This window comes from Bufo gargarizans, chromosome 4, assembly GCF_014858855.1.
Source record: "Bufo gargarizans isolate SCDJY-AF-19 chromosome 4, ASM1485885v1, whole genome shotgun sequence".
Classification (NCBI taxonomy): Eukaryota; Metazoa; Chordata; class Amphibia; order Anura; family Bufonidae; genus Bufo; species Bufo gargarizans.
In genome coordinates this window covers 518,297,882-518,311,281 of record NC_058083.1, presented here as the reverse complement: position 1 = coordinate 518,311,281, position 13,400 = coordinate 518,297,882, and the positions used below count along the sequence as shown (strand labels likewise).

Genomic DNA, 13,400 nt, shown 5'->3' with positions numbered 1-13,400 from the left:
TCATGTGGTATTTTTATAGAGCAGGTTGTTATGGGCGCGACAATACCTAAATGATTTTTTTAGTGTCTTCACATTCTGAAAGCTGTAGTTTTATTTATTTTTTGGGCGACTGTCTTGTGTAGGGGCTAATTTTTTTTCAGGATGAGATGACTGTTTGATTGGTACTATTATAGGGTGCACATTTTGATCGCTTGCTATTACACTTTTTGTGATATAAGGTGACAAAAAATTGCATTTTTTTACGGTATTCACCTGAAGGGTTAGGTCATGTGATATTTTTATAGAGCATGTTATTATGGATGTGGCGATACATAATATGTCAACTTTTTTTTATTTATGTAAGCTTTACACAATGATTTCATTTTTGAAACAAAAAAATTAATGTTTTACTGTCTCCATAGTCTGAGAGCCATATTTTTTTTTTCAGTTTTTGGGCGATTATCTTAGGTAGAATATAATTTTTGTGGGATGAGATGACGGTTTGATTGGCACTATTTTAGGGTGCGTATGACTTGCTATTACACTTTTTGTGATGTAAGGTAAAGTGAAATTGATTTTTTTACACCTTTTTTATTTTTTTACGGTATTCACCTGAGGTCATGTGATATTTTTATAGAGCAGGTTATTACAGACGCGGCGATACATAATATGTCTACTTTTTTTTATTTATTTAAGTTTTACACAATAACAGCTTTTTTAAAACCCAAAAAAAATATTTTAGTGTCTCCATATTCTGAACCATATTTTTTTTTTTTTTTGGGAGATTGTCTTAGATAGAGGCTCATTTTTTGTGGGATGAGGTGACGGTAAGATTTGTACTATTTTGGCAGGCATACGCCTTTTTGATCGCTTGCTGTTGTACTTTTAGTGATGTAAGGTGACAAAAAATTGTTTATTTAGCACAGTTTTTATTTTATTTTTTCGACGGTGTTCATCTGAGGGGTTAGCTAATGTGATATTTTTATAGAGCCGGTCGATATGGACGTGGTGATACCTTAAATGTCTACTTTTCTTTTTTCCCTATTTAAAAAAAAAAAATTTTTACTTTATTTGGGGAAAATTGCGTTTTAGATTTTTGGGGGATCTCATAGGCTCTCCCCTGGAAGGCAGCCTTGATGCCTAAGGAAGGCATCGCGCTGCCTTCCATGCCATCGGGTCCCCGTCACAGCAGCACGGGGACCCGATGGTAGCTCCGATTCCTGTGAGGACATCGCAGGTGCCGCAGTCAGCGCTGACCGCGACACATCATGGGTTAATGCATTGACATCGGTGATTTCACTGATGCCGGTGCATGCAGCAGGTGTCCGGCTATCAGTGACTGCCGGATCCCTGCCGCTGATCGCCCGATCAGCACGCCGTAAATGTACTGCGCTGGTCCTTAAGTCACAGACATCTGTACATGTATGCCGTGAGTCCTCTACGGGTTAAGCAAGGGTTCTAAAACAACAATGACATATAGAGAGCACATCCATCATAGCGGCTTGAGATCGAATTCAATGTTTAATCTGTGTGGTTGTAATGTTTCCAATTTATTGATCCACTCAACTTCACAACGTTTGATTTTAGCTATCGGATTCCCTCCCCGCCGCTTCTGATTTACTTTTTCAATTCCGGTAAACTTTAGTCCACTAGTATCTTTACCGTATACTTTTTTAACGTGAAGGGGAATACTATGCGTTTCCAAGCCCTTCTTGATATGAACCCTAGTTTTGAGTTTCCTCATTGTGCGTCCGACATATTGTAGGCCACAAGGGCACTCCAATAGGTAAATGGCCCCTACATGATCACAAGTAATTTATCCTTTTATTTCTAAATCAGAACTATTCTTTGTAGACTGGATTGTCTGTACACTCATTTTTGTATTCTTTTTTCTGATTTTTACAGGGAAGACAAAAACCGCACCATGTAAATCTGCTCTTATTATTACTCCCAGTTTTTTATGGGAATATGACTATGTACCAGTTGGTTCTGTAGATGTGGTGCCCTTTTATATACTATTTCTGGTTGATTTGGAATCACAGTCCCCACAGTACGGGATCATTTCTCAATACAGCCCAATTTTTCCTTAAGCATTTTTCATAAAACCAGCATTGGCATTATATTGGGTAAGGAATGTGAATCTAAAATCTTTTTATTTTTTGCCTTTCTTTAGAATTTCTTTAATATCCATTTTTCCACATTCTTCTATGTTTTTACTACACATAGCTAGTTTTTCTTTTTAAATAGCTCTTCTCAATAAAGCGATCTTGAATTACCTGGCTTTGTTCCCTATATCGGTACAATTGCTGTAAATTCTTTTTAGTTGACCTTTCAGAATATTCTCCAACCATGGGTTCTAGTGACAACTGGTTGTTTCAATATATGCATTAACATCTGTCTCCTTAAAAAAGGTTCTGGTCTTAAAGAGATTATTTTCCATAAAAATAGTCAGGTCTAGAAAATTTATGGACGTAGAGCTAATGGTAAAAATAGAGACAGAAAAGAGATCGCTGGCTGCACCACTCGGTACATATTTCAACTTAAATCTATCTGACAACCCTTGTATCATGCAGTGTACGTGGTGCTCAGCCCGTAGAAAAACATTACTTTTGATAACTTGATTGTAGAGAACAGAATAAACAGGCGGCACTCACCAATGGACGATTCAAACTTCTTTATTCTTTGACAAATTTGTCATACAAAGATGGGGCTGGGGCGGACTAAGGCCTCTTTCACACAGGCGTTGTGGGAAAATGTGCGATTTTTGTAATGCGTTTTGCACTCGCGTGAGAAAAATCGGCATGTTTGGTACCCAAACCCGAACTTCTTCACAGAAGTTCGGGCTTGGGATCGGTGTTCTGTAGATTGCTATTATTTTTCCTTATAACCATGTTAAAAGGGAAAATAATACATTCTGAATACAGAATGCATAGTAAAATAGCGCTGGAGGGGTTAAAAAAAAATAATAATAATAATTTAATTCGCCTTAATCCACTTGATCGCCGATTTTTTTTAACCCCTCCAGCGCTATTTTACTATGCATTCTGTATTCAGAATGCTATTATTTTCCCCTAATTACCATGTTATAAGGGAAAATAATAATGATTGGGTCTCCATCCCGATCGTCTCCTAGCAACCGTGCGTGAAAATCGCACCGCATCCGCACTTGCTTGCGGATGTTTGCAATTTTCACGCAACCCCTTTAATTTCTATGGGGCCTGCGTTACGTGAAAAACGTACAAAATAGAGCGATTTTCACGCAAAGCGCAAGTGATGCGCGAAAATCACCGCTCATATGAACAGCCCCATAGAAATGAATGGGTCGGGATTCAGTGTGGGTGCAATGCGTTCAACTCATGCATCGCATCCGCGCGGAATGCTCGCCCGTGTGAAAGGGGCCTAACATCTCCCGTAAAGTAGCGACAGCAGTTTCGCGCACAAAGCGCTGCTTCTGGCTACTAACAATAGGGTGCAGTATCAGCCCCCTTTTTTAAGCGTCACAACCTGCAATTAACAGCAGCACCTGTGACCTTCAGACTCCAATTAAAAACAGTTACAAAACCTGACTAAAATACCTGACAGCAATACTTAAGCTATTGGATAAAGGCACTGAGGTCATCCCTTTCATTAAGGCCCAGCGTCCGAGCAAATTATCCACCTTGCTTCTTTTTTAAGCCTTTCTTCTCCCTGTGCTAAAGGGGGAACAACCTCAATGCCCGCAAAACTTAAATACCTAATGTTACCTCCATGAGATGTGCGCACATGTTCAATGAGGCGGGGACACCCTTTTTCCGTCCTCACCGAATTTAAATGTTCTCTGAATCTTTCCAACATTGGTCTTATGGTGTTTCCTATATAAAAAGCTCCACATCGACACATAACAATATAGACAACATACACTGTCCTACAGATGATCAATTGCATTACTTTGTGGTTCACCCCACCAAACATGAGATATTTTTGTTGGTGATTATAGGTGCAGAAAGAACAATCCCCCGTACCTATAGTTTCCCACTGGTTTTCTGCTGGTTAACCAGTTAACGGTCTTATTCTCAGTATATCGGCTCCTAACTAATGTACCTTTTAGTGTGTGACTCCTTTTAAACGCTACCGAAGGTCTTTTTATCACTATATCTTTCAGACTGGGTTAATTTTTTTATATATCCCAGTTGTTGCAAATCTAGAGGGGAGGGGAGAAGGGAGAATGCAGCGCCAAATGTGTAGTACAGTATAAAATAATTAAAATGATGCAAAAATAATGCGCTTACCAGAGTGTGTTGTGAGGAGTCACAACACCTTTGACGAGCCTGGCTGGTAGATGGACCAGCGACCGGGGGTGCCTTGCTGCAGCCTTGGTTCCAGGGCGCATTTAGGGATTAAATGCGGAAGCGAAGTAAGGTAAACCAAAAAGAGAAAAAACTTGTGTGGGCGTGTCCCACCACTCTGTACAGAGTATGGATTATTCTAACTCATGTTTATTTATATTAACTCCGCCCATAGCCACGCCCCCTACAATCGAGGTAAGGCGCCAAAAACAAGTGTATAAATAAATTCAAGCTGTCTTGTATTGTATCATTGATTGTCCTGAAGAAGAGGGTCCAATTCCCTCGAAACGCATAGACAAATAAATATTTTTTTAATTCACCTTCTGCGTGATATATCTAGCTGAGCAGCGCCCAAAAGCAAAAGCTATAAGCAGTTCCAGTTTTTTCTCCTTTTAGTTGTTGCAAATCACCTGACTAATCAAGTCAGATACCGTGCTGAACTTGAATGTGAACACAAACCTCTTCTCTGTGTTGCTACTGGATTTCTTTTTCCTGCTGTTATTTAGTAGTTCCTGTGTATGTACGTACGCCCTCTGCATCGCTCTATCAAGCTCACTGGCTACATAACATCTACTAATCAATCTTTCCTTCAAATTTCCTGCCTGTCTCAAAAATCCCTCATCCGTGTTATTAATTCTTCTAAGTCTAATAAATTGCCTATAAGGCACTGATTGTTTGACGCTATGTGGATGAAAACTGTCGTGGTGCAGAATGAAATTCGTCGCAGTGGGTTTACGAAAACCTTCGGTGATTATATCACCATTGTGAATGCTGACTAAAACATCCAAGAACTCCAAGGATTGACCCCGAAAGTTCAAAGTGAATTTTATGCTCATATTATTAGTGCAGTTCAACCATGAGACAAATTCCTCACATTATGTCTGCGTTCCAGACCACACCACGAAAATGTCATCCACATAGCGTACAAAAAGCTGAATACATGTTAGAAAGGGGTTTGTGACCGAAAATACAAATTTAACCTCAAATCTACGATACTGGAGTACCCATCGCTGTACCGTGCAACTGCTTAAACCATTGCTGACCAAACCTAAATGTGTGAGCAAGTATGAAGTACAAGGCTTCCTTCACAAACTGGCAATACATGTCACTTTTGTCGGTGTTGCTCACAACATCCATGACAGCCTCCACCCCCATATCGTGGGGTATACGAGTGTGTAAACTCTCTACGTCAAGCGAGACTCCATCCCTCCTGCCATCTGAAATCTTTCAGCACCTGGAGGAAGTCGTTGGTGTCGCTGAGGTTAGTAGGCGATCTACTAAGTAAGGGTCTTAACATCCAATCGAGGTATTTGGACAAAGACTCGGTCACTGACCCGATCCCCGCCACAATAGGGCGTCCAGGGTGTCAGGTCAGGGACTTATGAATTTTTGGCACAAAATACCACGAGGGCTTACTAGGGCATGTAGGAACTTATACATCATACCGTCAGCCAATAAATTAACATCAATGTACTTCTGTACTTAATCTCACAGTTGCCCCAGCACAGTAGAAATGGGGTTAGCGGTGAGTTTTTGGATAAACGTGTGTATCACCTAGTTGTCTGTTAGCTTCCCATTGATAATAGTTCCTTATCATGAGGACCACATTGCCCCCCTTGTCCGCCGGTTTGACAATAATATCATTATGTCCACGCAGCCACTGAAGTGCAGTTTTCTCACCAGAACTGATGTTACGGGGTGCCGTGGGATAGATTAAAGCTTTGACCTCCCTCAACACCCTCTTGTAAAATATATCAATGCTGCTACCAGCAGGCATAGGGGGGCAATATGCGGACTTAATACCCCCACTAAATCTGTTGTATTCTTGTACAGTGGTGGAATCACCTATCAGCTCCATATCAGTCAAAAACTCAAGGCAATCAATTTCCGTCTGGCTAAATCTATCATCAATATTGAAGCCTAAATAATCCGTCTCTACAGGTACATCCCCCTGTCTAATGACCGGGGGGCCCCTGGGATTCTGATAGAAGGCTTAACGGAGATATAATTTGTGGATAGCTTTATAGAGATCTACTTTGAAAGAGGTTCTATCAAACTGTTCTACCAGACTGTAGTTCAGCCCTCGATTGAGGACCAAGATGCAGTCTGGGGACAGTTCATAGTCCGTGAGGTTAATGACCAGGTTGCTTTCAGGTGGAGACATTGTTAATGTCTCCACGAGACCTGCTTCTTGTTGCAGGTAGACCTTCCTGCTCCTTCCACCTCTGGTTTTTCTCTTTAAGGGGCCTGGCTTTGCTTCGGGTCAGACGTCATATTGGGATCATCAGAGACACTAGAGTCCAAAAGTCACTCTTTGATCTTCATTAAGGACATCTTTTTCTTTATCTTTTTTTGTTTCATTCAAAGACTTTTCCTGTATCATAATCGTATTTGTCCCTCATGAACTTGTCTTTTCCCTTATCTTTAGGCCTCTTTCACACTGGCGTGTGCGCCCCGTTGCCGTATTGCGGACCGCAAATCCGGAGATGCGGAATGGTGGGGAACGGAACCACAGCGCCGAACCCTACGGAAGCACTATGGAGTGCTTCCGTGGGGTTTCGTCCCGTACTTTCGTTCCGTAAAAAGATAGAACAAGTCTTATCTTTTTGCGGAACGGCCGGATCGCGGACCCATGCAAGTGAATGGGTCCGAGATCCGCTGCAGCTGCCCCACGGACTATGCTCGTGTATTGCAGTCCGCATTTTGCGGGCCACAATACAGCAACGGGGCGCACACGCCAGTGTGAAAGAGGCCTTAATCTCGGTCATCTCTGATCAACTTCCCATTTAAGCTTTTTTCAAACATTTGAAACTAATTTTCAGTCAAGCGCATTTTCAGCTCCTCATTTTCTTTTTTGAGGTCATCATTAACACTAGCGTATTCTTGTGCATCCCTTCGCAACACAACTTGTAATTTTTGTGTGGAAAACTCCATATGCAAATTCCTCCATTCTGAGGCAAACACTGGATCTTCATGATATTGGACTAAATCCTTATAGATGCGTAGTCCTCTAGGGACCCTTCCACTCTCCTTATAGGAGTGAAGGGAGTTAACAGTTCAAAAGAGGCAAACCTCTTTGTCAGCTAATTGTGAGATCTTGACTTCTAACGCTTTTGTGCTGATAGATTGTAATGTATCCTTAGAATTTCATTCCGTAAAGAAAGCGTCTGCCCCCTCTCTGCCCTCATTAAGACAAGGTGTCGTGTCTTCAGACATTGTTGCAACAATGGAATAGAGCTAATAGAACTGGTTAATGTCAAGTTTAAGTTATTTTTATAGATGTCAGTAATAAAATCTTCCAAGCCCTGACGATCTCCAACCCATATCAATAAGCAATCATCTTTATAGCGTTTCCATAGAGTTAATTTACCTTTCTGTTGTTCTTTACATAGAATAGGTTCAATGGTTTCTTTTTCCCATAAGGCCATGAATAAATGTGCGAAACTGGGGGAGAATTTTACCCCATCGCAGTCTCAGTCTGCTGTAAATAATAGGTGTCTTTTTTTAAAGGTTTTTATTTGTCATTTTAAGAAATAAACATTTAGAACATTTCAAAGAACCAGATTCACACAATTCAGTGAAACATGTTGGCAACGGTTTGGCACATCAAACAGATGTAATAAAAGTCTGGCAGTATAATTCCTTCAGGGCTGCCTTTTCACCGTTGCGTCATAAAAATTATCTTATACATTTTAATATCATTCACTCTCTCAGACAAACCCCCGTAGCGCCGCCGGGCTCCCACATTGCTTTAGACCACCAACGTTCTAGCAGTCAACCACAGTCCCCGTATTTTGTCAAATCTCTCAGAATTATTTCTAGCCAAATATGTCATTTTATACATTGGTAAGGCTTCATCTATAAATTGCATCCAATATTGGATTGAGGGGGCTTTCGGGGGCGTCCAATTCAATAGGATAGACTTCCTAGCATAGAACATTAGAATTCGATATCGTTTGTTAGAGTATTTGGTTTGCAACAGATCATCCACAAGTCTTCCTAACAGGCTATTTTCAGGGGAGCATACCACCATACAATCCCAGTTTCAAGTTCAAAAACTTATCCACTACCCCTAAAATACATATTTCAAACTCCATAGGGATGCTAAACCCATGATATGCCTTTATCTTTTCATTTACCTTCCGCCAGATATCTTGGATCTTTATACATGTCCACAGTAAGTGCACATCATCCACCCCTATCATCCACATTTTTTGCAACTAAATTCTTTGGATTTATAATATTTCATAAGGCTCTTGGGGGAGTAGTATAATCGATATAGTATATTAAATTGGGTAATCCTATGAGAAAAGTTGTTTGAGACCCCGTTTTTTGCTTGTATCACCCTCTCCCAGAACTTTTCCCGTTGAGACTTAAGGACATCCTGCTATTTGTGCATTAGATAATTAATTGCTCTTTTTTCTGTCTTTTGATGTAACAATGATTCATATATCTTAGACACCAGCTTCTTCCCCACCATTTATTTTGAGATATTAGCTAGAGGGCGTGGGAAGGTGGTAATTTGTGTTCCCCTTCCCAACGACATCCGTAAAGCTTGTTTCAATTGTAGATAGAAGAAACTTATGTCCCTATCTCCTATTCCACACTCATTTTTAAGGTCCAGGTATGTGATAATATCTCCCTCCTTCCATATTTGACCCAGTCTAAACACACATATTTCCACCAGATTCCCTGTTCAATCAGTTTAACCCTGTGAGTTGAGTTGAGTATTATCCCACAATAGGGTATCAGTATGTAATCTGGTCTGTGGCCACAATTCTCTTACCTCTTTCCAGGTTTTGGCCCACAGCCCAAATATCGGTATTTTGGTGGTTTGCTGTTGTGACAAAATGTCAGCCTCCACAAATTGCATTTGTCCAACTTTTTATTGATCCCTGCTATCATGGTCTTATATCTTTGTGTATTACTCCATATTAACATGTTTCTGTTAAAAAATAGAGTTCCAGGTTTGGGACAGACAGCCCACCATCTTTCTCGCAAATGTGTAATATTTGGGCTCTTATCCGTGTTTTTTTACCTTGCCATATCAGATCCGCCAAAAGAGACGCTATTTTTTTAAAGATATTTTTGGGAATTAATCCCGGTGCATTCCACAAAATGTAATTCAAGGAAGGTAAAATGCACATTTTCACTAGGGAAATATGTCCTGCCATTGAGACATATAGTTTTTTCCATACCTCTATTTTCTTCCTAATTTCCTGAATTTTGGGAAGCACATTTAGATGAACATAATCCTTAGAGTTAGGGGTTATCCAAATTCCTAAATATTTTACTGGTTCATCCGGTCTCTTGATTTCCAATGACCCCAGTGTTAAGTTATTCAAGGGATCAATCGGGATACAGGCCGATTTAAACCAATTAATATTTAGTCCAGCATATTTACTATGATCATCAAATATCTGGAAAATCATAGCTAGTGATCCATTGGAGCCCACAAACAGCATGATATTGAGGTGACAAAAAAATAAAAATCACTGGAAACTTAACAGTTAAATAATCCAATTCTCTTTTGTTTATATTACCCCCTTTATGGCCTTCTTGAAGCAATTTATCCATTTTTAATTTGAAACACACTGTAGGGTCTCTATTTAACACAAGATATGTCTCTGGATCTGAAAGTATTCTCTTTAGTTAGCCTTCGTATTTCTCTATATCCATCACAACCACCCCTCCCCATTATCTGCTGGCGGCTTGATCACTATATGGGGGTTGCAGGAGAACTTAAGGCCATCTGTCCACCAGCTGAAGCTCAACAGAAGATGGGTGTTGCAACAGGACAACGACCCAAAGCACAGAAGTAATTCAACAACAGAATGGCTTAAACAGAAGAAAATACGCCTTCTGGAGTGGCCCAGTCAGAGTCCTGACCTCAACCTGATTGAGATGCTGTGGCATGACCTCAATAAAGCGATTCACACCAGACATCCCAAGAATATTGCTGAACTGAAACAGTTCTGTAAAGAGGAATGGTCGAGAATTACCCCTGACCGTTGTGCACGTCTGATCTGCAACTACAGGAAACATTTGAAGTTATTGCTGCCAAAGGAGGTTCAACCAGTTATTAAATCCAAGGGTTCACATACTTTTTCCACCTGCACTGTGAATGTTTACATGGTGTGTTCAATAAAATCATGGTAACATTCCCTTTGTGTGTTATTAGTTTAAGCAGACTGTGATTGTCTATTGTTGTGTCTTAGATCAGATCACATTTTATGACCAATTTGTGCACAAATCCATATAATTCCAAAGGGTTCACATACTTTTTCTTGCAACTGTATATGCAAGGCGTTACCCTGGGTGTTAAACCTACGGAAAGGGGTCCCTGGGGTTCAGTTAAGCAGTGCTGTCTGGGTCCGCCATGCATCTTGCCGCATGGTGGTCCAGGCAGTTACCACTGCTCCCGTGTTTGTACTGAGTCCTGATATGTGTGTCTGGGCTTCAGTGCTTTTCACAGGATCCAGTGGTTGTGGTGCAGACGACTCGTTCCTTTTGTTGTTCTGGGCAGATAAGTGACATTGTGGTCTGTTGTCATTCTGCCACAGGACACTTACCTGTCGAGTTTGTCCTCTGTTTACTGTCTGCTCCTCTCCTTGCTGTTAGGCCTGCAGAGACTCCCTCTTTTCCGTGTCCTGGATGAACAGGTTGTCTCTCATTCCTGACCAGTATCCCAGGGATCGATAGGGTCAGTAGGGCCCAGGTTCCTGTGTACAAGCCCACCTACTATCTAGGTCTGCTCATACGGTTAGGAGTCAGGGCCAGGATTAGGGTGGCATTAGGAGATGACCTGCTCCCTTTTCCTGGTGTTCAGGTCTAGTTGCTTTCCTTTCTTCCCCGACATTGTACAATGATGGGTTTCCCCCACTCTCCACCATGACATGTACACAGTTACACAAAGTATGGAACAGTTTGCAAGTCTGTTTTCTGGAGACACACGCAATAAAATGTCCTTCCCTTTCCACAAACACCCTGAAGGCACTGCTACTGACAACTGACTTTGGAAATAATGCAGTATCGGCGCCACTAACAGATTTGGGCCATATGTGTTATGTGCATTTAAATATGCAGATGTCAAACTACTATGAGATTATTCCCCTCCCCCCCTCCACACACACACACAATTGAACTGTCTGGAGATGCCCTGACACGGATTTCTGTCTAGTATTTCACGTCTTCACACAGATTTCAAATGCTACCCTCTGTATTGCAAAATACATGTTGCACACTTGTATTGCTATTTTTCACAAACAAAAAACATTCTGTCTGAAGATGTCCTGACATACATTTTTTACTAGGATTTCATGTTTTCACTCAGAGATTTAAAACTAACCCTCTGTATTGTAAGACACACATTGCAAATGTATATTGCTATTTTCCCACACAAAAAAAAAAAAATCGTCTGTCTGGAGATGCCCTAATATAGAATTAGGACTGGAATTTCAGGTGTTTTCATTTAGATTTCAAAAGCTATCTGTCCTCTGGATGGTGAAACACATATTTTACAGTTTTGACCTTATTCACCCCAACAAAAAACACAGTATTTCTGTTCAAATGGGGGGGGGGGGGGGGGGTCCCTGCAGGTAGCTGTTTTTGAGATTCTACAGCAGCTGTGCTAGGAGGCATACCCAGCCTCAGGACCTCGCTTTTCTCTCCATGACTGAAAACTTCCCCTGCCTTTCCCTATTCTACACAATTCTTCTTCTTTGTAATTCTAGCCTTTCCCTTTACTCTCCCTGGCAGAGGAATACAAGCTTGACTTATTTCTAACTTTCCCTGACTCCCTAAGATGGTTTTCCTGGCAGACACTGTAAGACCCAACCACCCTCATTCACAGCACAGAATGGCGTTCTGCTGGGACACCTCCCTGACTGCTGCAGCATTCATTTCATACCAATCAGGGCAAGCCCCCTCTTCCTCTGAGGGTCATGTGAGCACCCTCCTCCTTCTTCCTCCCAAGTGCTTTTTCCCACCGACATATGAGTAAAATGCGCTTTTACTGGATTTTTCCAAAGAGAACCTTGAAAAGCGCCGGGATCGTCTGGCGGACAAAATGTAATCTCAGGTTCATGGCGAGAAGCACGGTGGCTCAGTGGTTCACACTGGTGTCTTACAGCGCTGGGGACCTTGGTTCCAATCCAACCAAGGACAACATCTGCATGGAGTTTGTATGTTCTCCCCATGTTTGGGTGCTCCGATTTCCTCCCATGCTCCAAAGACATACTGATAGGGAACTTAAATTGTGAGCCTCATAGGGAACATCTTGATGCTAAAGTCTGTAAAGCGCTGAGGAATATGTTGGCGCTTTATAAGTGAGGAAACTTAATAAATGAACACGGAGAAGGCATTAGCTATTACACCTCTCTGCGAAAAATTCTGAGGGAAGTAGGTGAGACTTCCCCGCCAGATCTCACTCTTTTCTTACAGCACAGGAAGAGACAGCGGCTGCTGGGTGTCTGTCCCTTCCCTAGAACAAATACCATTTACAGATCACAGACTCCTGCAGACTGTGCTTTACCTCCTTCAACAGCACAGCCTAGAGACTGACTCCTCCCACACAGGATCACATGGTCATGACATCATCACAGGTCCTTTACCTCTTCCAACAGCACAGCCTAGAGCCTGACTCCTCCCACACAGGATCACATGGTCATGACATCATCACAGGTCCTTTACCTCCTCCAACAGCACAGCCTAGAGCCTGACTCCTCCCACACAGGATCACATGGTCATGACATCATCACAGGTCCTTTACCTCCTCCAACAGCACAGCCTAGAGCCTGACACCTCCCACACAGGATCACATGGTCATGACATCATCACAGGTCCTTTACCTCCTCCAATAGCACAGCCTAGAGCCTGACTCCTCCCACACAGGATCACAGGTCGTTTACCGCTTCCAGCAGCACAACCTGGAGCCTGACTCTGCCCACACAGGATCACCTTGATGAAGTAATGTGGGTACATGTTGTGTCCAGCAGGGCAGGTAGGTGTGTAGTCACCGCCATTGTCTGCCAGGATTACTGGGGCAGAGGGGGCATTAACCCCTTCACCGCCAGCTCTCTGCTGTCGAGTTACCTC

At 41.9% G+C, this 13,400-nt stretch overlaps 1 protein-coding gene across 1 annotated transcript in view; it reads left to right on the top strand.

The window, feature by feature from the left end:
• Positions 1–13,197: 13,197 nt before the first annotated feature.
• LOC122934012 (zinc finger protein 271-like) overlaps positions 13,198–13,400 on the top strand; it is a gene marked incomplete at its 3' end in the record, with an annotated part of 35,741 nt that continues 35,538 nt past the window's right edge. Inside the window, exon 1 of the mRNA XM_044289137.1 lies at positions 13,198–13,305. The remainder of the gene's footprint in view (positions 13,306–13,400) is intronic.